The sequence below is a fragment of the Oryctolagus cuniculus genome, chromosome 17 (assembly GCF_051225735.1).
Source record: "Oryctolagus cuniculus isolate XC-2025 breed Fujian yellow rabbit chromosome 17, ASM5122573v1, whole genome shotgun sequence".
Taxonomy (NCBI): Eukaryota; Metazoa; Chordata; class Mammalia; order Lagomorpha; family Leporidae; genus Oryctolagus; species Oryctolagus cuniculus.
In genome coordinates, this window is record NC_142883.1 from 45732812 (window position 1) to 45755373 (window position 22562).

General features: G+C 47.7%; 1 long non-coding RNA gene across 2 annotated transcripts; it reads right to left on the reverse strand.

Annotated features, from left to right (window-relative positions):
• Positions 1 to 4866: 4866 nt before the first annotated feature.
• Positions 4867 to 22109, reverse strand: LOC149121213 (uncharacterized). Of its 2 annotated transcripts, none has more exons than XR_016223902.1 (3): positions 21077 to 22109; positions 10885 to 10985; positions 4867 to 5477 (listed from the first exon to the last, which is right to left on the reverse strand). It is a non-coding gene; the product is annotated as an uncharacterized LOC149121213 (long non-coding RNA). The 2 variants fall into 2 exon arrangements; XR_016223901.1 differs by having other exon boundaries at positions 10885 to 11118.
• Between the last annotated feature and the right edge of the window lie 453 nt (positions 22110 to 22562).

The following is a 22562-nucleotide window of genomic DNA, read 5'->3' on the forward strand; positions in this document are numbered from 1 at the left end:
GACGCCCACATCCCATACTGGAGTGCTAGTCTAAGTCCCGGCCGCACTGTACTTCCAGTCCAGCTCCTTGCTAATGCACCTGGGAAGCAGCAGATGATGACTCAGTGCTTGGGTTGCTGCCACCCACATGGGAGACCCAGAGGAGTTCCTGGCTCCTGGCATTCATTTAGCCCAGCGCTGGTTGTAGCAAGCATTTCAGGGGTGAACCAATAGACAGGAAAACAAACAAACAAACAAACAAACATTTTTCTTTAAATTCTTATTTTTATGCAATGCAGGTAATCATAGTAGATGGCAGGTTGTTTGTTGATGTTCTGTATCCTTACTTGGCAAAGTAAAATGTGTACAACCTCATGTTAGTGCCTATGCAATTGCTTTCAATAATCTCTTCCTTTTTAAAAAAATTGGTGACAAAACACACATTACTTTAATGTACCATCTTAACCATTCTTAAGTATACAGTTCAGTGGTGCTAAGTACATTCACGTTGTTGTACAACTTCATCTCCAGAGCTCCTCTCCCTTTAAACACCATCCCCTCCTTCCGTCCTCTTCCCAGCCCCTGGCAGCCATCATTCTATTCCCCATCTCCATGAATTTGATGACTCTAATACTGTACATAAGTGGAATGGTGCATTATTTGTCTTTTTGCAATGGGCTTATTTCATGTAATATAATGTCCTCAAGCTTCATGCCTGTTGCGCATATGTAAGAATTCTCTTCCCTTTTAGGGGGTGGAAAAAAAGGGAAGTATTTCATTGTATGTCTTTACAGCATTTTGTTTATCTATTCTTCTGTCGATGGACACTTGAGCTGTCTCCACTTTTTGACTACTGTTTACAATCTGCTAAGAGCATGTGTGTGCAAATACCGTTTTCTTTTAAAAATACAGAGATTTTTAAGTAAGCCAGGTGATGAGGTTTCTTACAAGTATTTTTGAAATTTATTTATTTGAGAGAGAGAAAGTGCGAGAGATACCATCCACTGGTTCACTCCCCAAATGCCCATAATAGCCACAGAGCCAAGACTGGGAATGGGATCCAGGACTTGCACATGGGTGGCAGAAACCCAATTGCTTGAGCCATCACCACTCTCCCAGGGTCTGCATTATGCACTCCAATATGGAACACAGGAGTCTTTTTTTCTATTCAAAGGTTTATTTTATTTATTTGAAAGGAAGAGTCAGAGGAAGAGAGAGAGAGAGAGAAGAGAGAGATCTTCCATTTGTTGGTTCACTCCCCAAATGGCCACAATGACTGGAGCTGGGCCAATCCAAAGTCAGGAGCCAGGAGCTTCCTCTGAGTCTCCCACATGAGTGCAGGGGCCCAAATAGGCCATCTTTTGCTACTTTTCCAGGTGCACCAGCAGAGAGCTGGATTGGAAGTGGAGCAGCTGCAACTCGAACCTGTGCCCACATGGGATACCAGTGTTGCAGGCGGTGACTTTACCACAGCATTGGCCCCAGAATACAGGAGTCTTAACTGACATCTTAACCACTAGGCTAAACACCCATCCCCATTTGATGAATTTTGACAGAGAAATCAGTCAGTGTAATTGCCACCCTGATCAAAATGCAGAACACTTTTATTACCCCAGAAAATTCCCTTGGCCTCCTTTCAGTCACTCTCTCCTCCCAAACTACTGTTTTGATGTTACCATAATAAATTAGCTTTGTCTATTCTACTTAATAAAAATAGACTCCTACAATATGGAATCCTTTGCATCTAGCTTTTGTTGTTGTTGTTGTTGTTCTTGTATAATGTTTTTGGAGTCCAGCATTGTTGTTGTAATTCACTCATTTTTATTGCTAAGTGTTGAGCCATTGTATGAATATATCACAATTTGTTTATCCGTTCTTATTTGGTTTGTTTCCCATTTGGGGCTACTTTTAATAAAGCTGCTATGAACATTCTTATATATCTTTCTGTGGACATATATTTTTATCTCTCTTAGGTAAATGCCTAGGAGTGGAATTACTCTCATCAGAAAGTTGTATGTATAACTTTATTTGAAAATGCTAGTTTTTCAAAGTTTTTAGTTTTTGGCATTTTACTCTTCCCCCCCAAGCAATGTGTGGGAGCACTGGTTCTTCCACATCCTCACCATTTGACATCATCATTTTTAAAAAGATTTATTTATTTACTTGAAAGAGTTACATGGCGGGGGGGCGGGGAGAAGGTCTTCCATCTGCTGGTTCACTCCTCAATTGGCCGCAATGGCCGGAGGTGCACCAATCTGAAGCCAGGAGCCAGGAGTTTCTTCTAGGTCTCTCACGTGGGTGCAGGGGCCCAAGGACTTGGGCCATCTTCTACTGAATTCCAAGGCTACAGCAGAGAGCTGGATCGGAAGTGGAGCCGGGACTCGAACCAGCGCCCATATGGGATGCCAGCACTGCAGGCAGCAGCTTTACCCACTACGCCACAGTACTGGCCCCTGACATCATCAATTTTAAAACATGTAACCTAGGGGCCATCGCTGTGGCACAGTGGGTTAACGCCCTGGCCTGAAGTGCTGGCATCCCATATGGGTGCCAGTTCTAGTCCTGGCTGCACTTCTTCCAATCCAGCTCTCTGCTATGGCCTGGGAAAGCAGTAGAAGATGGCCCAAGTCCTTGGGCCCCTGCACCTGCGTGGGAGACCCAGAAGAAGCTCCTGGCTCCTGGCTTCGGAACGGCACAGCTCCGGCCATTGCGGACATCTGGGGAATAAAACAGTAGATGGAAGACATCTCTGTCTCTGCCTCTTTCTGTAACTCCGTCTTTCTGTCTTTCAAATAAATAAAATAAATCTTTAAAAAAAAATGTAACTTGGGCAACTTTCTATAATTTTCCCCAGTCAGTTATTTCAGGATGGCTTTACTAGGATATAACTCTTTGGATAAAAGTTAAAGAAACACAGTTTAGGGGCTAGTGTTGGGGCATAGCAGGTAAAGTTCCATCTGCAATGTTGGCATCCCATATGGGCACTGGTTTGTTTCCCAGCTGCTCCATTTCCCATCCAGCTTCCTAGTAATGGCCTGGGAAAAGCAGAGGAGGATGGCCCAAATGCTTGGGCCCCTGCGCCCATGTGGGATACCTAGCAGAAGCTCCTGGCTCCTGGCTTCAGCCTGGCCTAGCCCCCTCCATTGTGGTCATCTGGGAAGTAGGCCAGTGAATGGAAGATATCTCTCTCTATCTCTGCCTCTCCCTGTCTCTCTAGCTCTGCCTTTCAAATAAATAAATCTTTAAAACAAAGCAGCAGCAGCACAACTTAAACCAATCTAAGTAGAGCACAGAACTGGTTGTTTGCTGCAACCAGACCTGGGAGAGGAGAGGAAGGGCTGCTGTCAGGAGTGACTGGCACCATGTGTGGGCTCCCATAGCTCTGTCCCTCCTCTCGGCTTCTCTCTGCACATTGGTTTCATTCCCACAGGTCAGTCGTCCCCACTAAACTGAAACTGTGTCTTCAGGCAAGCCCAGGCTTTCAGCCACACAATCTTCCAGCTGAACAGAGAGAAAGTCCCCTCGGGCCCATTCCAGATGGGGAACCCTGATTATTGTGTCCCAGGACCCATGCCATCCTTGAGTCAATCACCGCGTTTGGGGTGGAGACCAGCCTGGTTGAGTGTCCACCCTGTAGCTGGAGATTAGAGAAACTGTGACTGGGCAACCCTGCCAAGAACTATGCTTGGAGTGGGGAAAGGGTAGTTCTTGAGTAAGTAGAGGACTCTTTGAAGCAGGTAAAAGAACAAATGTCTATATAGTCTCCCTAATCTTTGAGAAAAAAATTTATTTCCATAAAATCTGAAAGTCTTGGAATCCTTGTTCTTCAAACCAAGGATAACATAAATCAGGTTATATATAGCCCAAACTTTTTTTTTTTTTTTTTTTTTTTTGGACAGGCAGAGTGGATAGTGAGAGAGAGACAGAGAGAAAGGTCTTCCTTTTTCCGTTGGTTCACCCTCCAATGGCTGCCGCAGCGGCCGGCGCACCGCGCTGATCCAAAGGCAGGAGCCAGGTGCTTCTCCTGGTCTCCCATGGGGTGCAGGGCCCAAGCACTTGGGCCATCCTCCACTGCACTCCCTGGCCACAGCAGAGAGCTGGCCTGGAAGAGGGGCAACTGGGACAGAATCCAGCGCCCCAACCGGGTCTAGAATCCGTGTGCCGGCGCTGCAAGGTGAAGGATTAGCCTAGTGAGCTGCGGCGCCGGCCCCAAACGCTTTTCACCTCTGAACCTGTGCATCACTCTGCTATGAATTTGTCTAAGCCATCCATGAACCCATCCTATTTAGGTTTTGGTGGGTGTGATCTCTGAGGCTAACTTAAGAACTGGAAGCAGAGAACCACCTTCAAGCAACATTTTGTTGGGCCCAGTCACCAAAATCCACTCCAGTCCCCTAGCAGGCCTGTCCCATTCTGCTCACATGTGATATTCTCCCTTTTTCCATGTTCTTCTTTGGATATTCAATCCTTACCTCTGAAACCCAACTTTATTCAGTAAATCATTGTCTTTGAACTCTTCGTCCATTGCCAAATTTTTAATTTTGGAACATTTCTATATTCTGTAATTCTAAGATCCTCAAGTCTAATTATTTTGGCTATTGGAAGCCATTTGGGGAACTCTCTTTTCCTTCCTGGTCCTGACTTACTTCTATACTGCTTTCCTCTAAGCCTGCCACCTACTAAGTCCCCCCTAGTTTAACATTGTCCCCTGGCTTCCTCCAGATCCCATGTTACCTGAATTCAGTTTTAATAAGTGACCTCTAATGCTCAAGAATATGGTGAATGCCAGGCGTTGTGGCACTGTGGGGTAAGCCAGCAGTTGGTAGGCCTGCATCCCATAGCAAAGTGCCTGGTTCAAGTACTGGCTACTCTGCTTCTGATCCAGCTTCCTGCTAGCACACTGAAGGTAGCAGAGGATGGCTCAAGAACTTGAGCCCCTACCACCCAGGGAGGACACCTGAAGTTCCTGGATACGGCCTGGCCCGAGCTGGCCTGGCACCAGCCATTGCAGGCATTTGGGGAATAGGGAAGATCTCTCTCCCTTCTTCTCTCTGTTTCATTCTATCTTTCAAGTAAATAAATCTTAAAAAAAATGTATGGTGAACAAGGCCACATTTGCTGAAATTGTACCTTTATGGTTGGGGTGATATTCCCTCTCAATTTCTATATTTCTATATAGTATTACAAGTACGAGTTAATTTAATTCATTCTAAGATGAAAGTCATTATGTTCCAAGAAGCCTTGGAAAGGTGGGGAGGAGGCAGATGGGCTACAGACCCCAGGACGTGAAGAATAACATGGAAGTGAGTTCCCTGGGCTCTCTCTTTGCTCTCTGTATCCCATAATAGGTGCTGGAGAAGCTGCAAACCCACTCTCGTATCCTGTGTCTCTGGCACTCAGGGCCTCCGAGGGAGTTTGGGTCTTGTGTGGGCTTGCAGCATTTCGGTAGCTGCTTTCTCCAGTGCTGTAATTCCTTTGGCATCGTTTTTCACCCAGACCTGTAACAGAGAGATGACTGCAGACTCTTGCCATAAATAGCAGCACTCTCCCCCACCTTCTGGAGCTTCAGCTTGTACTCTTGAGATGAAGTCCAGCTGGCTGGGTGTGAACGTGCTTTGTTTATGCCAGTTCAGTCCCAGCAAGTATTTTCATCAAAATCAGAGGCTGAAATTGCTAGCTGTCAGATTATCCCTGGTAACTGAATGTTTTTCTAGTTAGGGAGTGTGAGAGGCACTTGGGGCTTCTTATGCAAGAATACAACAGTAGGCCATTCCTATAGGAGGAAATCTTTGCATCTATGAATATTGTACTACATCTGGGCAAGAGAGTACTTAGTCACATTTGAATTTGTTGCTAAAATCTAGGGCCAGCTAGGGCAAGTCTGTAACATAGGTATGAGGTACAACGCAAGTAAAACTAAGCTATATTTAGCCCTGTCTCAGCACAGTCACACCCAAAAGAAACCCACATCTAACTCCTATAAAAACCTTGAAAAGTCAAGTATGGGAACTCTTTGCTGAAGCTATCTTGAGGGCATCTAGAAGGAAATTACTGGGCCCATCACCGAGCAGATCATGTCCCACTAAAGTCTCACTTTTCTCAAGAGCTGCTTCCAACCTTCCTTTTCTCTCTAAAACTCCTCCACCTACAAGTATGCCTTTTATCATGCTCTCCCCTCTCTGAGAATGAAAAGAATGAAGGGAGCCAGTTTTGGTTGTTCATGGCAAAATTCACATAATGTAAAAGACAAATAGTATATCTTCTCCATGTATGTGGGAACTAAAATTAAAATTAAAAAAGAAATGCTTATGAGTATTAGTTTTACAGCAAATACAGTGTTTTGTCAACTTTTTAAAAAAATTTTGCTGTGGGCCAGCGCTGTGGTGCAGCGGGTTAAAGCCCTGGCCAGCAGCGCCAACATCCCATATGGATGCTGGTTCGAGTCCCGGCTGTTCCACTTCCAATCCAGCTCCCCACTGATGTGCTTGGGAAAGCAGCAGAAGATGTCCCAAGTCCTTGAGCTCCTGCACCCACGTCGGAGACCCTAAAGAAGCTCCTGGCTCCTGGCTTTGGATTGGACCAGCTCTGGCCATTGTGGCCATCTGGGGAGTGAGCCCGTGGATGGAAGACCTTTCTCTCTGTCTCTCCCTCTCTCTGTAACTCTCTCTCTCTTTCATGTAAATAAATGAAATCTTTTTTTTTTTTTTTTTTTTTTTTTTTTTTTGACAGGCAGAGTGGACAGTGAGAGAGAGACAGAGAGAGAAAGGTCTTCCTTTGCCGCTGGTTCACCCTCCAATGGCCGCCGCTGCAGCCGGCGCACCGCGCTGATCCTGGCAGGAGCCAGGATCCAGGTGCTTTTCCTGGTCTCCCATGGGGTGCAGGGCCCAAGCACCTGGGCCATCCTCCACTGCACTCCCTGGCCATAGCAGAGAGCTGGCCTGGAAGAGGGGCAACCGGGACAGAATCCGGCGCCCCAACCGGGACTAGAACCCGGTGTGCCGGCGCCGCAAGGTGGAGGATTAGCCTATTGAGCCACGGCGCCGGCTCAATAAATGAAATCTTTAAACTTTTTTTGCCAGATTGATATAAATTATATAATACTATTATTTTAATAATTTTGTGAATATTTTTAAATTTACATAAGTGAAGATGAACATCTTTTCATTTGGTTATTATTTATAGTCCTTGCCTATTGTGCCACTAGACTATGGTCTTGTAACTTTTTATTTGATGGACTTTTTATATAGTAGCCTTTGACTTTTATACAGTAAGCCTTTGACTATAAAGCAAATTAAAAATATCTCAAAACAGAAAATAAAATATTAAGTTGAAAAACATGTACAGTCAGTGGCACTTGGAACATTCACAGCCTTGTGTAGCCATTAGATGTGTCACATTATACAGCATCTTTATCACCCCAAAAGGAAAGACTGTGCCCATTAGGTAGCCGATCCACATCCCCCGTACTCCAGTCCCTGGCTGATTCTGAAGAGCAGCAAAGGCTGAGACCGTTGGTGTCGTGCAATCCCGTCCTCCCTGTGCTTCCTCTGCTAAAGCTCTGCCTTATGCAAATGCTACAGCAGCCAAGCCAAAGCTCCCCTTTAGAAACGTGAGGGCAAGCTGCGGTTTCTGCGGCAGTCCCGGAGGTACCACTGGAGTTGGCAGCCTGATTCCTCCTCCTTTACTAGTTTTCTCTCTCTTCCATGCCCACCCTCTGTGTATTCCGCTCTCATGGGCCCTTGTTCCCAGAGCAGTCTGTTAAGTCAGTCCGCTTTAAGATAAGAGTCCCACCTTTCCCACCCCAACCCTAAGTGTCAGTTGACACACTCTCAAGATCTCTGGAGTGTTTCTCTTTCAATAGCAGTAGATAGTGGGGTCGGCACTGTGGCACAGCGGGTAAAGCCGCCACCTGCAATGCCGGCAGCCCATTTGGGTGTTGGTTCAAGTCCGGGCTGCTCCACTTCCGATTCAGCTCTCTGCTATGGCCTGGGAAAGCAGTGGAGGATGGCCCAAGTCCTTGGGCCCCTGCACCCATGTGAGAGACCCGGAAGAGGCTCCTCGCTTCGGCTTCAGATTGGCACAGCTCCAGCCATTGCGGCCAATTGGGGAGTGAACCAGCAGATGGAAGACCTCTCTCTCTATCTCTCTCTGCCTGTCCTCTCTCTGTGTAACTCTGCCTTCAAATAAATAAATCTTTAAAAAAAGAAAAAAAGAGCCTATTGGTTAGCCCACAGAATGGCTAGGAGGGTTGGAACAATGCCCCAGAGCAAGTGGCAGAACTTAGGACACTGCCCTGCTGTCACCAAGCGCCAGCTGCTGCAGCTTGTCCTCCAGCACCACTGGTGCTGGGAGAGATGTCCTGTTTGCTCTGTCACCCCATAAACTGTGTGAAGCGAGTATGTTCTTGCCATTCCCATCTCACCCTGGCCAGAATTATCCATAGCCTCTGCCTCTTTGTGTCACTGGCTCCCAACTGAAGGCCTGACACAGGTTCATCTAGTTGGGCAAACCTGGGCTGTGCGCCAGTGCCCTGGCAGAGTGAGGACCCGCATTTTCAGCCTGTGCAGAGAAGGCCCTCCCGGCCTTCCATGAAGACTCCAAAGGCAAAGGGCTCCCCAGTTGAAGGGAGGGGTTTGCAGATGCTGAACATCCAAAAATAAGGGCAGATGTTCCTGTTTGGATTGTGGGGATTAATGAGACAAACTGTACAGAAAGCAGAGCGCAAACTCTGAAGTGCCGGGCAGCTGTTGGTTAGCAGCGCCTGTTCATCCTATCACTTAGTTCACTGCATTGCAGCTCGTCCTCTACTTGTTGCCTTTCTTTTCCCTTCTGTCTAGGGCACAGTAATACGCTCCGCAGCCCAGGACAGGGCGCGTTTGATTTCCGTTTGGGGATCCACATTGTTCATGGGAATCAGACTGGATCCCTGGCCCTGGCAATGGAGCACATCGCCTACCCTAAGCCCATCAGCACATGCTACCTCCATGAGCATGGTGATCTCTTCTGGGATAGGCACTTGGCTGCTCCAATCTGAATGAAACTTACAATTTTGCTAGGACAAGGGCATCCTCTGTGGTTGTTGTTGTTTTTTTTTTTCTGTGTGTGATGAGAAAGCACGTGGCTTTGGAAGCTCCTGGCAGCCCTCTTAGAATCACAAGGGGAGTCAGACTTAGAATAAAGTGAACATTGTGGGAGGCAGGGCCAAGAACAAAAAAGAAATCAGGTGCTTGGTGGCCATGTAGCCACAGGATAAGCTATGCCTGGATCCAGACTTCTCTTTTGGACTTCTCAGTTATATGAGCCAATAAATCCCATTTATTGTTCAGGCTGGAATGAGTCAGGTTTTCTGATGTGTACAATTGAAAGTGTCTGTTACCTGCTTCCCTCCCTCCCTCCCTGCCTCATGAATCACTGTCCGTTTGGTGCTGGCTGACACAGATCAACATCACAGTCATGACCTCATGCTTGGTAAGCAGCACATGTGCACCCTGGAAAGTAGGCCTAACCGAAATTTAAGATGAAGTGCAAGAGTGTCGCTCCCCGTCTTCGTGGAGGAACGACACAGGACCCTGTGCTGTTCTTTTGTCTGCTCGGCCCTTCCCGGGTTTGCTGCTGGTTCTTCCCGGGTTGGCTACCGTCCCTTCCACCTCCGTGGAAGGGCGGTTCCCCCTGCCACTTTCCCCACTTCCGCGGGGGAGCGGCACACCGCCGGCCGGCTCTCTCGGGGGCTGCACACGTGTTCCTTCAGATAGATGTTCCTGGTGCATGTTGTCTCTCTCCTCCTTTATAGTCCTCTTCCACCAATCCCAACTCTGCTACCCACACGCCGAGTACGCTGCTCTCCTCCAATCAGGAGCAGGTCCTACAGTTTATTGGTTGAACTGGAGGCAGCTGTGTAGAAGCTGTTTCCTCCTCTCCCAGTGCCATATTGTGGGAGAGCAGATGCATAGAATAAGTCTTAATTCCAGTAACTTAGTCTAGTCCGAGTTACTTCCAGTTGCTCCCCACACAAGAGGTCTGCCCAACCAAGGGCAAGCTTTAAAAGAACTTTCCACAGACATTGTTTACTTCTCTTGGGCCTAGAAAAATGAAGATTCCAAGGAATCAAGAAGAAACTCTGGCTTTCTTTTTAATGTAAAATACAAACAAAATAAAACCATCCAAACCCAAATAACAGCAAAATATAAAGGAAAAAAAAAAAAGCAAAGTGCCCTCCAGCTAAGCTACAGAGGGCAGAGTTATATCCTACCTGGCTGTTTTTTTTTTTTTTTTTTTTAATTAATTTATTTGAAAGGCAGAGTTACAGAGGGCGGAGAGAAAGAGAGATTGTCCATCTACTGGTTCACTTCCCAAATGGCCACAGCAGCCAGGGCTGCACGGGCTGAAGCCAGGAGCTTCTTCCAGGTCTCCCATATGGGTGGCAGGGCATAAACACTTGGGACATCTGCCACTGCTTTCCTCAGGCCATTAGCAGTAAACTGGATCAGAAGTGGAGCAGCCAGGGGACAGAACCAGCTGGTGTTGCAGGCAGTGGCTTTACCAGCTGTGCCACAACACTGGCCCCAAGGATTGAAAATTTTTTGCATCAACACACACTTATCTCTTAATTTCACTTTTCCATAAACTTTTTGAAGTACGCTGCTGGGCTGAAGTTCCCAGCTGTGCTGTGTATCTCTCTACGTGACTTGCCTGAGCTAGTTAGTGGCACCTTAAAAACTGTCACCTGTGTAGGTTGTCTGGGCGCCCCCAGAGTAGTGAGCACTGGGTAAGACAATACACACTAAAGCACACGTAGAAGTGAGAGGGTGCTGTATAGACTGTGGTTGACGTGACACTCGCCTTTCTCACACCAAATTTGCTTTCAGGTGGTTTCCTCTTGGGTTCTGAGATGACTTCACTGCTTACCGGTGTTTCTTGGCCTGCAGACTGCTAGGATTTGACTTCGTCCTGCTGTGGCTGCTTGTCAGGGGGAGGTGACGCTAGAGAGAGTCCCACCTGGAGGAGAACTGAAATGGAGGTTTTCACTGTGAGCCGGTCTTTCGTCTTTTCTAGGTTCACTTTCTCAAGGTCCCCCCATCCATCAGGTAGCTGCTGGAGTTTCAGAATTCGGTTCTTGAACCGTAACCACACTTTTCATCTCTGGAGACACGAAACAAGCAAAACAAAACCAAAACCTTTCTATTTTACGCCCCATTAGCTTTCAGCTCAAGATCACACTTAGGCAGCCGCTGGCTCCCATGGCCAATGGCTGAAAACTGTCATTACTCACCCTTATCTCTTCCACTCTGTAGGATAACCACTCCACAACTTTCTTTTTCCACAAACCTCTCACACCTACGCCTACATCCTTTCTTCCCATTTCATGAAGAAAATAAAAGCAGTCATGGGAGAACACTCACCGTTCCCAACACCTCACCTGCCCACTTAACATCCGTGCATTCTGACTTTCCATTTGTGCCTGCGAATGAAGTGTTTTCTCTCGAACCTAAAACTAATCCCTTCACATGTGGTGCATTAGATCCCATCCATTCTCAGCTTCTCATAGCCAAGGACATGGCTCTAACAATTCTCCCTTCTCTCCATTGCATCATCAAATTCTCCCAGTTTACTAAATCATCCCCATCAGTACACAAACAACCTGTAATTTCTCCCATCTTAAAAAACAAAAACAAAGAAAAAAACCAAGAGACCAAGGTCTCTCTTGGCCTTATATTCCCTTTGTCCCATTTTGTAAACTCTCTGTTGACCTTATATTACCTTACAGCTTTTCCATATTTCTACACCTCTTTAATTATTCTCCTCCAAAGACTTATTCTACTTTATCACATTATGTTCTGTCTTGAATTCCCGTTCAGAATTTCCCTGTGGGGGCTGATGCTGTGGTGTAGTGGGTAAAACTGCCTGCAGTGCCAACATCCCATTTGGGCACCCGTTCGAGTCCTGGCTGCTCCACTTCTGATCCAGCTCTCTGCCATGGACTGGGAAAGCAGTAGAAAATGGCCCAAGTTCTCGGGTCCCTGCACCCCCGTAGGAGATTTGGAAGAAGCTCCTGGCTCCTGGCTTCAGATTGGCACAGCTCCAGCCATTGTGGCCATTTGGGGAATGAACCAGCGGATGGAAAATATTTTTTTTCTCTCTCTGCCTCTCTGTAACTCTGCCTTTCAAATAAATAAATATTTTTTAAAAAGGGGGGAGGGAGGGAGGGGGGCGGCGCCATGGGTCACTTGGTTAATTCTCCACCTGTGGCACCAGTATCCCATGTGGGCACCAGGATCTAGTCCTGGCTGCCCCTCTTCCAGTCCAGCTCTCTGCTGTGGTCCGGGAGGGCAGTGGAGGATGGCCCAAGTGCTTGGGCCCCTGCACTCGCATGGGAGACCAGGAGGAAGCACCTGGTTCCTGGCTTTGGATTGGTGTAGTTCCGGCCCTAGCGGCCATTTGGGAGGTGAACCAACAGAAGGAAGATCTTTCTGTCTCTTGCACTGTCTAACTCTATCTGTCAAATAATAATAATAATAAAAGAATTTCCCTACACTATTCCACCAAAACTAGTCATATAAAGGTCATCAGTAATCTGCATTGCTAAATCAAATGATCGATTTGATTTGGTCCTCATCTTACTTGCCCGCCGAGCAGTATTAATGTAATGGATTACTCTCCCTTGCTTGAGAAGTGTTCTTCATGTGGCCTCCAAGAACTCATGCTCTCTTGATTTTTTTCTCCCAGCTCACTGGCCCCTCTTTCTCAGTCTCTTTGCTCATTCCTCCTCCTATTCCCTACCTCTATATGTTGAGTGTCTCAGGGGTTCAGGATTTAGTCTTCTGATCTTGGTCTCTGCCTCTTTCCTTTCTTACCCCTTTGGTGATCCAGGTTCATGACTTACACAGTATCCTTCACTCTTCAACTGTTACGGTCAGCACACTTCTACATCTACCCACTTGCACCATCTAGCCAATGGCCTACTTTACTACTGGCATGTCTAAAAGTCATCTCTAAAATTGAACTAACGATATTTCCCCATAAAACTGTTCTCCAGAAATCCTCATAAGGTAAATGGCACCTCCTTTCTTCTGGTTGATTAGATCAAATCCAGGATTTATCCTTGATTCTTCTGTTTCTCTCATTCTTTCTAATAGTTCTGCCAACTTTGTAAGCTCTACCTTCAAAATATCCAGAATCCAACAACTTTTCACCGTCTTACTACCATGTACCTCACCCTGGTCACCATTTTGTCTGGATTATTACACAACCTCCTTAGCCTCATTGGTCTGCTTTCATAAGAGTGGCCAAAGTGATCCTTTTAAAGTTTAAATATTGGCCATGGATTTGACACAGTAGTTAAGTTGCCACTTAGGATGTCTATATCCCATATCAGAGTGCCTAGTTCAAGTCTCAGCCCCTCTACTTCTGATCCAGGTTCCTGCTAATGTGCACACATCCTAGCAGACAACAGATAATGGCCAAAGAGTTGGGTCCTTGCCATCCATGTGGGAGACCCAAGCTCCTGGCTTCAGCCTGGCTCAATCCTAGTTCTTATGGGCATTTGGGGAGTGAATCAGTGGACAAGAAGATCTCTGTCTTTGAAATAAAGTGGAAATAAATAAAAATTCAAAAAGGAAAAAAACAGACTTAAGTATGATCAGCCACATCTCTGAAATACTCAGTTTCCTCGGTGGTCTGTGGGCTCTAGATGATCTTTTTTTTTTTCTTTTTTAAATATTTATTTATTTATTTGAAAGGCAGAGTTACAGAGTGGCAGATGCAGAGAGAAAGAGAGAGAGGTCTTGCATCGGCTGGTTCACTCCCTAGATGGCCTCAATGGCTGGAGCTGGGCCAATCTGAAGCCAGGAGCCAGGAGCTTCTTTCTGGGCTCCCATGTGGGTGCAGGGGCCCAAGGACTTGGGCCATCTTGTACTGCTAAAATTGAAGCAACAACAAATGTCCAGGGGCCGAGGCTGTGGTGTAGTAGGCTAAGCCTCCCTCTGCAATGCCAGCAGCCCATATAGGTGCCGGTTCATGTCCTGGCTGCACCACTTCCAATCCAGCTCTCTGCTTATGGCCTAGGAAAGCAGTGGAAGATGGCCCAAGTGCTTGGGCCCCTGCACCCATGTGGGAGACCTGGAAGAAGCTCCTGGCTCCTGGCTTTGGATCAGCCATTGTGGCCATTTGAGGAGTGAACCAGCTGATGGAAGACCTCTCTGTCTCTCCCTCTGTCTGTACTTTGCCTTTCAAATAAATAAAATAAAATATTTAAAAAAAGAACAAATATCCAATTTATGGTAAACTTGGGTGGTGAAAGCATTGATGCTTTACAAAAAGCTGATGGGGACCATGTGCCCAAAGAAATCAACAGTTTACGAATGGATAACTCATTTTAAGAGGGGATGAGATGGTATTGGAGATGAAATCTGCAGTGGCACATTAATTTGTGAGGGAATAAATTAATCTTGTTAATGCCCTAATTGAAGAGGACTGATGACTAACAGCGGAAACAACAGCCAACACCAAGACATCTCAATCAGCTCAATTTATGTAATTCTGATAAAAAATTAGAGTGGCACAAACTCTCTGTTCAATGGGTGCCAAAACTCTTGCACCCAGCTCAGCTGCAGACAAAAGCAGATTTCAGTGGAAATGTTAAAGAAATGGGATCAGGGCCGGCGCTGTGGCTCACTTGGTTAATCCTCCACCTGCAGCACCGGCATCCCACATGGGTGCCGGTTCTGGTCCCGGTTGCTCCTCTTCCAGTCCAGCTCTCTGCTGTGGCCCGAGAGTGCAGTGGAGGATGGTCCAAGTACTTGGTTGGGCCCTGCACCCGCATGGGAGACCAGGAGGAAGCACCTGGCTCCTGCCTTCAGATCAGCGCAGCACGCTGGCCGTAGTGGCCACTTGGGGGTGAACCAACGGAAAAAGGAAGACCTTTCTCTCTCTCTCTCTCTCACTGTCTAACTCTGCTTGTCAAAAAAAAAAAAAAAAAAAAAAAAAAAAAACCTGAGGGAGATGAGAAGTTGAGCCACTGAGGGAACTTCAAAATGTTTATGGAAAAAGGAACTAAAAGTAAAAAATAGAAAGTTTCTCAACATAACCTATCAGTTTCAAAACACTTATGTAAGCAATGATACCAGCCATTTAGTCCACCCTAATGAACCGAGGGTCCTGGGTACTGAGCAATGCCAAGGCAGTCCTTTTCACAGGATTAACTAAAGAAAAATGTATGCCCGCCGACACCACGGCTCACTAGGCTAATCCTCCTCCTGCAGTGCCGGCACCCCGGGTTCTAGTCCCGGTTGGGGTGCTGGGTACTAGTCCCGGTTGCTCCTCCTCCATTCCAGCTCTCTGCTGTGGCCTGGGAAGACAGTGGAGGATGTCCCAGGTGCTTGGGCCCTGCACCCGCATGGGAGACCAGGAGGAAGCACCTGGCTCCCAGCTTCGGATCAGCGCAGCACGCCGGCTGTAGCGGCCACTTTGGGGGTGAACCAACGGAAAAGGGAAGACCTTTCTCTCTCTCTCTCTCTCTCACTGTCTAACTCTGCTTGTCAAAAAAAAAAAAAGTATGCCCTTTAAAGACTTGTTTGAATTAGGGGGGAAAAAAGAAGCCAGAAGGAGGGAAATCAGTTTTGTAAGGTGCATACCTAAAGATTTCCTATTGAGGCTCCCGCAAAGTGGCCCTTGTTTGACGAGAGCAACGCACAGGAGTGTTACTGGGGTGGAGGACTTTCTGGTGAGGCTTTCCTAGGCGTTTTTCTGCTAAGGCTCTGGCTAACTTTCTCAAAGCACTCTTTTTTTTTTTTTTTGACAGGCAGAGTTAGACAGTGAGAGACAGAAAGAAAGGTCCTCCTTTTTCCGTTGGTAAAGAGCCAGGTGCTTCTCCTGGTCTCCCAGAAGGTACAGACCCAAGCACCTGCGGCCACCCTCCACTGCCTTCCCGGGCCACAGCAGAGAGCTGGACTGGAAGAGGAGCAACTGGGAGAGAATCCGGCGCCCCAACCGGGACTAGAACCCAGGGTGCTGGCGCCGCAGGCAGAGGATTAGCCAAGTGAGCCATGGTGCTGGCCCTCCCTTAGGTCTTGAGCGGCCTTCTCTTCAGAGAATCTTCCCTGATGACCCTACTTAAAATCACCATGCACTCTCTTTCCTCTCTCTGCTTTATTTTTCACCTTAGTACTTATTATCACTGAAAGCCCAATTAATTTTGAATATTTGCTTACTGTCTTCTCTTAGGAAAATCTAAAATGTCCTGAAGGAGGGAGTTTTCTTTATTCTTATGAATAGTGTCTGACATCTATAATTGCATAATTAACATATACTGAATAGATGAACAAAGTATGTTCATATTTAAATTGAGAACTCTGGGGCTCAGTGGGTTAAGCTGTGGTGTGGGTTTCCCATATGGGTGCCAGTTTGAGTTCTAGGTGTTCTACTTCCCTATCCAGCTCCCTGCTAATGTACCTGGGTGTCGCTCCCCGTCTTCGTGGAGGAACGACACACGACCCTGCATTGTTCTTTTGTCTGCTCGGCCCTCCCCGGGTTTGCTACTGGTTCTTCCCGGGTTGGCTACCGTCCCTTCCACCTCCGTGGAAGGGCGGTTCCCCCTGCCACTTTCCCCACTTCCGCGGGGGAGCGGCATACCGCCGGCCGGCTCTCTCGGGGGCTGCACACGTATTCCTCTTAGATGTTCCTGGTGCATGTTGTCTCTCTCCTCCTTTATAGTCCTTCCACCAATCCCAACTCTGCTACCCACACGCCGAGTACGCTGCTCTCCTCCAATCAGGAGTAGGTCCTACAGTTTATTGGTTGAACTGGAGGCAGCTGTGTAGAAGCTGGTTCTCCCTTCTCAGAGCCATATTGTGGGAGAGCAGATGCATAGAATAAGTCTTAATTCCAGTAACTTAGTCTAGTCCGAGTTGCTCCCAGTTGCTCCCTACACCTGGGAAAGCAACAGAAGGTGGCCCAAGTGCTTGGGCCCTTGCACCACATGGGAGACTGGAGGGAGTTCCAGGATCCTGGCATCAGCCTGGCTCAGCTCCGGCCGTTGCAGCCATCTGAGGAGTGAACCAGTGCATGGAAGATCTCTTTATCTCTCTGTCACTTCACCTCTCTCTCAATTCTTTCAAATAAATCAATAAATCTTTTTTTTTTTTAAATAGAGAACTCTGAGAGATGCAAAGTCTAAATTTGAAGACTAGGACTCTCTAACAGTCTAATTTCTGACCTGTGAGGAAGCTACTGGGACCAGCCGGGCCTGTCTGCATCTCTTCACCTACAGAGGTGGCACAGCCCCTTGCCTGGTCCGCTCACCTGGAGTGGCCTCCAGGGATGTTGTATCAGAAACCTTCGTCCTGCTTGCTGCACGTATCTGCTTCTGTATTTCACACGGGTATCTCACACTTAAAAGATCCCAGACCCAATACTTAATCTCTATCCCCACACACCCCAAACCCTCCCCATTTACCTTCTTTTCTTCTGCCTTCCTTGTCTCGGGCAAAGGGAAAACCACCTACCTGATCATCCTCATTAGTGTGTGACATCAGCTTGTACCTCTTCTCTCTTACCCAAAGTTGCCAAATCTTAGTTCAGTAACCTAAACATCGCTCAAGTTTATGTTCTTTCTGTTGTCACTGAATTTTCCAGAAGCAGGTCTTATCTGATTGATGGCAACTGCTCTTTTTCTTTTTTTAAATTTATTTATTTACTTGAAAGAGTTAGAGAGAGAGAGAAGGAGAGTCAGAGAGAGAGAGAGAGAGAGAGATCTTCCATGCGCTGGTTCACTCCTCAGATGGCTGCAACGGCCGGAGCTGCGCCGATCTGAAGCCAGGAGCCAGGAGCTTCCTCGGGTTTCCCAAGTGGGTGCAGGGGCCCAAGGACTCGGGACATCCTCTACTGCTTTCCCACGCCATAGCAGAGAGCTGGATGGGAAGTGGAGCAGCCATGACTCAAACCAACACCCATATGGGATGCCGGCACTGCAGGCGGCGACCTTGCCTGCCATGCCAGGCAACTGCTCTTTAGCCTACTCCCTGCAACCCTGGGATTCTGTGTGGAGTCTGAAACACAGCGTGCTCCATATAATCCTTCCTCACAGAAGGCTCTGCAGGCTTCCCATTTGTGGTGCAGTGAGCAGAATCTCCTGGATGGGCTTCAGATCCTCATCACCTGGCATCATCTTACCCTTAGGCTTTGCTTCCTGCTGCCCCTCCCAGCATGTCACACCTTCCAGCCAGCACATACCTATTTTCATGCTGATCTTTCTGCCTGAAGCTCTCTTTTCTCCGTTTTTTGTTTTTTTTTTTCTGTTTCAGAATTATTATTTTTAAGATTTTTTTTTTTTGCTGTCTGGTTGGGCTCCTTTTTTTTTTTTTTTTAAGATTTATTTTATTTATTTGAAAGAGTTATAGAGAGAGGCAAAGAGAGAGAGAGATCTTCCATCCCCTGGTTCACTCCCCAGATGCCGCAATGGCCAGAGCAGCGCCGATTTGAAGCCAGGAGCCAGGAGCTTCTTCTGGGTCTCCCACATGGGCACAGGGGCCCAAGGACTTGGGCCATCTTCTGCCTTCCGAGGCCATAGCAGAGAGCTGGATCAGAAGAGGAGCAGCCGGGACTAGAACTGGTGCCTATATGGGATGCCGGCACTTCAGGGGTGTTAACCTGCTGCGCCACAGTTCTGGTCCCTCAGAATTATTATTAAGGGGCTGGTGCTGTGGAGTAGCAGGTAAAGTTGCTACCTGCAGTGTCCGCATCCCATATGGGCGCAGGTTTAAGTCCTGGCTCCTCCACTTCTGATCCAGCTCTCTGCTGTGACCTGGGAAAGCAGCAGAAGATGGCCCAAGTGCTTGGGCCTCTGTGCCCATGTGGGAGACCCAGAAGAAGCTCCTGGCTCCTGGCTTTGGATACGTGAAAGGATTGGCAAAGCTCCGACTGTTAACAGTCATTTGGGAAGTGAACCAGCAGATGGAAGACCTCTCTCTCTCTCTCTCTCTCTGCCTCTCCTCTCTGTGTGTGTAACTCTCACTTTCAGATAAATAAATATTTTTTTAAAAAAGATTTATTATTAAAAGAAAAATGAGGGGAGGAGTTGGCACTGTGGTGTAGTAGGCTGGGCCTCTGCCTGCACATAAGCATCCCATATGGGTGCTAGTTTGTTCCCAGCTGCTCCCTTTTCAATTCAGCTCCCTGCTAATAGCCTGGGAAAGCAGTAGAAGATGGCCGGGCCGGCGCCGCGGCTCAATAGGCTAATCCTCCACCTAGCGGCGCTGGCATGCCGGTTCTAGTCCCAGTCGGGGCACCGGATTCTGTCCCGGTTGCCCCTCTTCCTGTCCAGCTCTTTGCTGTGGCCAGGGAGTGCAGTGGAGGATGGCCCAAGTGCTTGGGCCCTGTACCCCTTGGGAGACCAGGAGAAGCACCTGGCTCCTGCCTTCGGATAGGCGCGGTTCGCTGACCGCAGCACGTCAGCCGCGGCGGCCATTGGAGGGTGAACCAACGGCAAAAGGAAGACCTTTCTCTCTGTCTTTCTCTCTCTCTCACTGTCCACTCTGCCTGTAAAAAAAAAAAAAAAAAAAAAAAAAAAAAAAAGAAGAAGGCCCAACTGAGAGACCTAGAAGAAGCTCCTGGCTCCTGGCTCAGAACAGCCCAGCTCTGGCTGTTGCGGCCATTTGGGGAATGAACCAGCAGATGGAAGACTTTTCTCCCCCTCCCCACCATCCCTAACTCTACCTCCCAAATAAAATAAATTAAATATTTAGAAAAAAGAAAGCCGAGAGAGAGGTTTTATACCAAACCAGACTGTGAGGGGTACCTGCTGAAGACCTGTCCCAGCGACCTACTTGGGTTAAGTTCCACATATTAGTGTGACCTAGGACTTTGGGGTTTAAATATCTGCAGGAGTCCAGGGAGCCATATCTTATTCAAACCACGGTGAGGATCTTCCTTAATTCTCAGAAACAACCTGCCCCAGTTATTTCTTTTTTCCGAGAATTAAATGAGATAAAACGGCTCAGGATCTAAATGCATTGGTGAAATTTTCTGACTCTTTATCACCGTTGCTTTTTCTTTTGCGTTCCAAAGGCAGGTTTCTGTTCTTGTTTTTATAGTCACTCCGTGGAAGCAATTCTACTACACAGGTTAACTGCACAGACTAGGAAACCAAACACTGAGTTCGAGTCCTGATATCAGTGGCTTGCCAGCTGTGTGACCTTGTGCCTCAATTTCTTCGCCTGTGAAGGGGGACTGAGGATAGCAGCTACCTCAGAGGATCCTTGTGAGGATTAAGTGGGGCCGCCATTGTGAAAGAGATTAGCACAGTGCCTGTTTCACAGCTCCGACGCCACAGACCCATCCTGTCCTTTGCTGTCTGTGTTCCGTGGACCCTCACTGGATCCTGGGCTGTGGGAGGGGGGGATCTTCTGCATCTTCCAATCCTCTAGCACCTAGTGCAGAAGCACTTTCGCTACAATGTATATACCTGTGAGTGTTTGAGACACTTGCAAGTTCATGACACAAGCTGCCCTTTAATTACTTGTTTTAAAAAACTATTTGTTTATTTGAAAGGCAGTGTAACAGAGAGAGAGAGAGAGAGAGAGAGAGAGAGAGAGACTTTTTGTCCACTGGTTAACTCTAAATGCCTGCAACAGCCAGGAGCTAGGAAATCCATCCTGGTCTCCCATGCTGGAGGCAAGAAACCAAGTACCTAGGCCATCATCTGCTGCCTCCCAGGCACATTAGCAGGAAGCTAAATCAAAAATGGAGGAGCCCCAGTTACTACCAGGCACTCTGACATAGGATGTAGGTATCCCAAGGGTAGGGGAGCGGCTTAACCTGCTCTGCCAAAACACCGACCAGTCTTTTTAAGAAAGTAATTACTGAATCAGGCTGGCCATTCAACAGCTTCTGCCCTATTTTTAAAAACCAGGTGATTGCTACACTGCTCCTGTGAACAGGAAGCCTTTTTTAAACTTCAAGCCTTCTCCAAGCTCCCTACTCGTTTATGGATGGGGAGGTGCTTGCCTTCCGACACTGGTGGAGGCATTCAGCTGGAAGTAAACCTGAAACCCAGCCCTCCCGCCCTCCTTTTCCCCTCCATCGAGCAGGGACAGGGACAATGTACCTGCTAAGAGGCTTCCAGACCTGGCCTCCGAGGCGCTGCTCTGCGGGAGGCAGGGATTCCCGGAGGGCTGGGGCTCAGGTTACATCACACTCTCCCACAGCCCTCAGGCTTGTTTATTTACTTTTCAGCCGCTTGCCCAGCATGCGAGGAGGGGCCAGGAAGAGGCTTCAGAGGAGAGTGAAAATGGTAGAAAAGGAAATATCTGATTAGCAGTTAACATGTCCCCTGGGGCTGCTTTGACTGGGGAGATGGTCCAGTGCTCTGTGTACTGATTAAGCACTCCCAGAGGAGGAGTGGGCTCTACACAGAGTTGGGGCTTTGTTTGTGAGGAGCTGCAGCTGCTGTGCACCGGGACCAGATCAAATCGGGCATGCAGAAGAAGCGGTCCCAGGTCCACGCCCACGGGGCTTGCTCCCAGGGCACAGCACTGGTCTTCACCTGCACCCGCGCGCTCTTCTGTCCTGCCCCTCATCCCACACCTGCCAGGTTGCTTAGCCTGTAATATGGGGTCAGCCTCAATCCTGTCTCTGTCACCAGCTCCTGTGCGCTTTGCTACCATTTTCTTCTTTCAACTCCTACTGGCACGGCCCTCCTTCAGGCCCTCCTCAAGTCTACTCGCCTCATGTCTTCCTTAAAAATCTTTCAGCCTCAAGTGCTAGGCCTTGGGTTCCATTCTCCATGTTACTGTCAGGGAGCTTTTTCTTAGTTTAAAATCCATCGGGGTCATCCATGATCTGCGTTAAGTGCGCTCCCTGGATCCTGGTTTGCCAAGCCCGCTTCTCCAGCTTGTGTCCTGTCACCTCTACAGCTTGTGAGCCCTTGCATTCCGGCAGTCCTGACCTGCTTGCAGTTCCCGACGCATCCAGTATACACTCTCAAACCTTGCAGCTGTAGCTTGCGGTGTTGGCTCCTCCTGCCCGGAATCCCTCCCTTCCCCGGAGGCTTCTCTCCTCAGGTTTCCCTCACCTGTGCCCCCAAACATCTACCCTAACATTTATCATAAACTGCATTGACTCTCCCACTGGGCAGAGCAATGGGCTGCTTCCTAGCACCTAGCTTTGGCACATAGTAGTTGCTTAATAAATATTTGATAAATAAATTATTAAAGTCTACCAGCCATATGAGAGTTCAGAGTTCAAGAATATCTTATAGTATCTGGCTCTGGAAGACGGAACTTTGTATCAGTTATTGCCATTATGTTGTTGGACAGGGAGATGTTCACACAAGATAAAGGGATTGTGTTTCTTCAAGCTACAGTAAGGAGCGCTTACTACTTTAAAGGCCAGTTTAAAAGACCGTTTCTCTGGACTTTGATTAGACACTGGATTTGCCAGTTTAGGATGAACGCTTGGGAGTTCAGGAATTACACCCACCAAGCAAGTGTTTCCAGAAATGTCAAACCTGCTACAGAAAAAATGCCATTCTAGGGCCGTAGTGATTAACATCTATTTCTCATTATCTGTAGAAGCGGTGCGAGAGGTGGGCT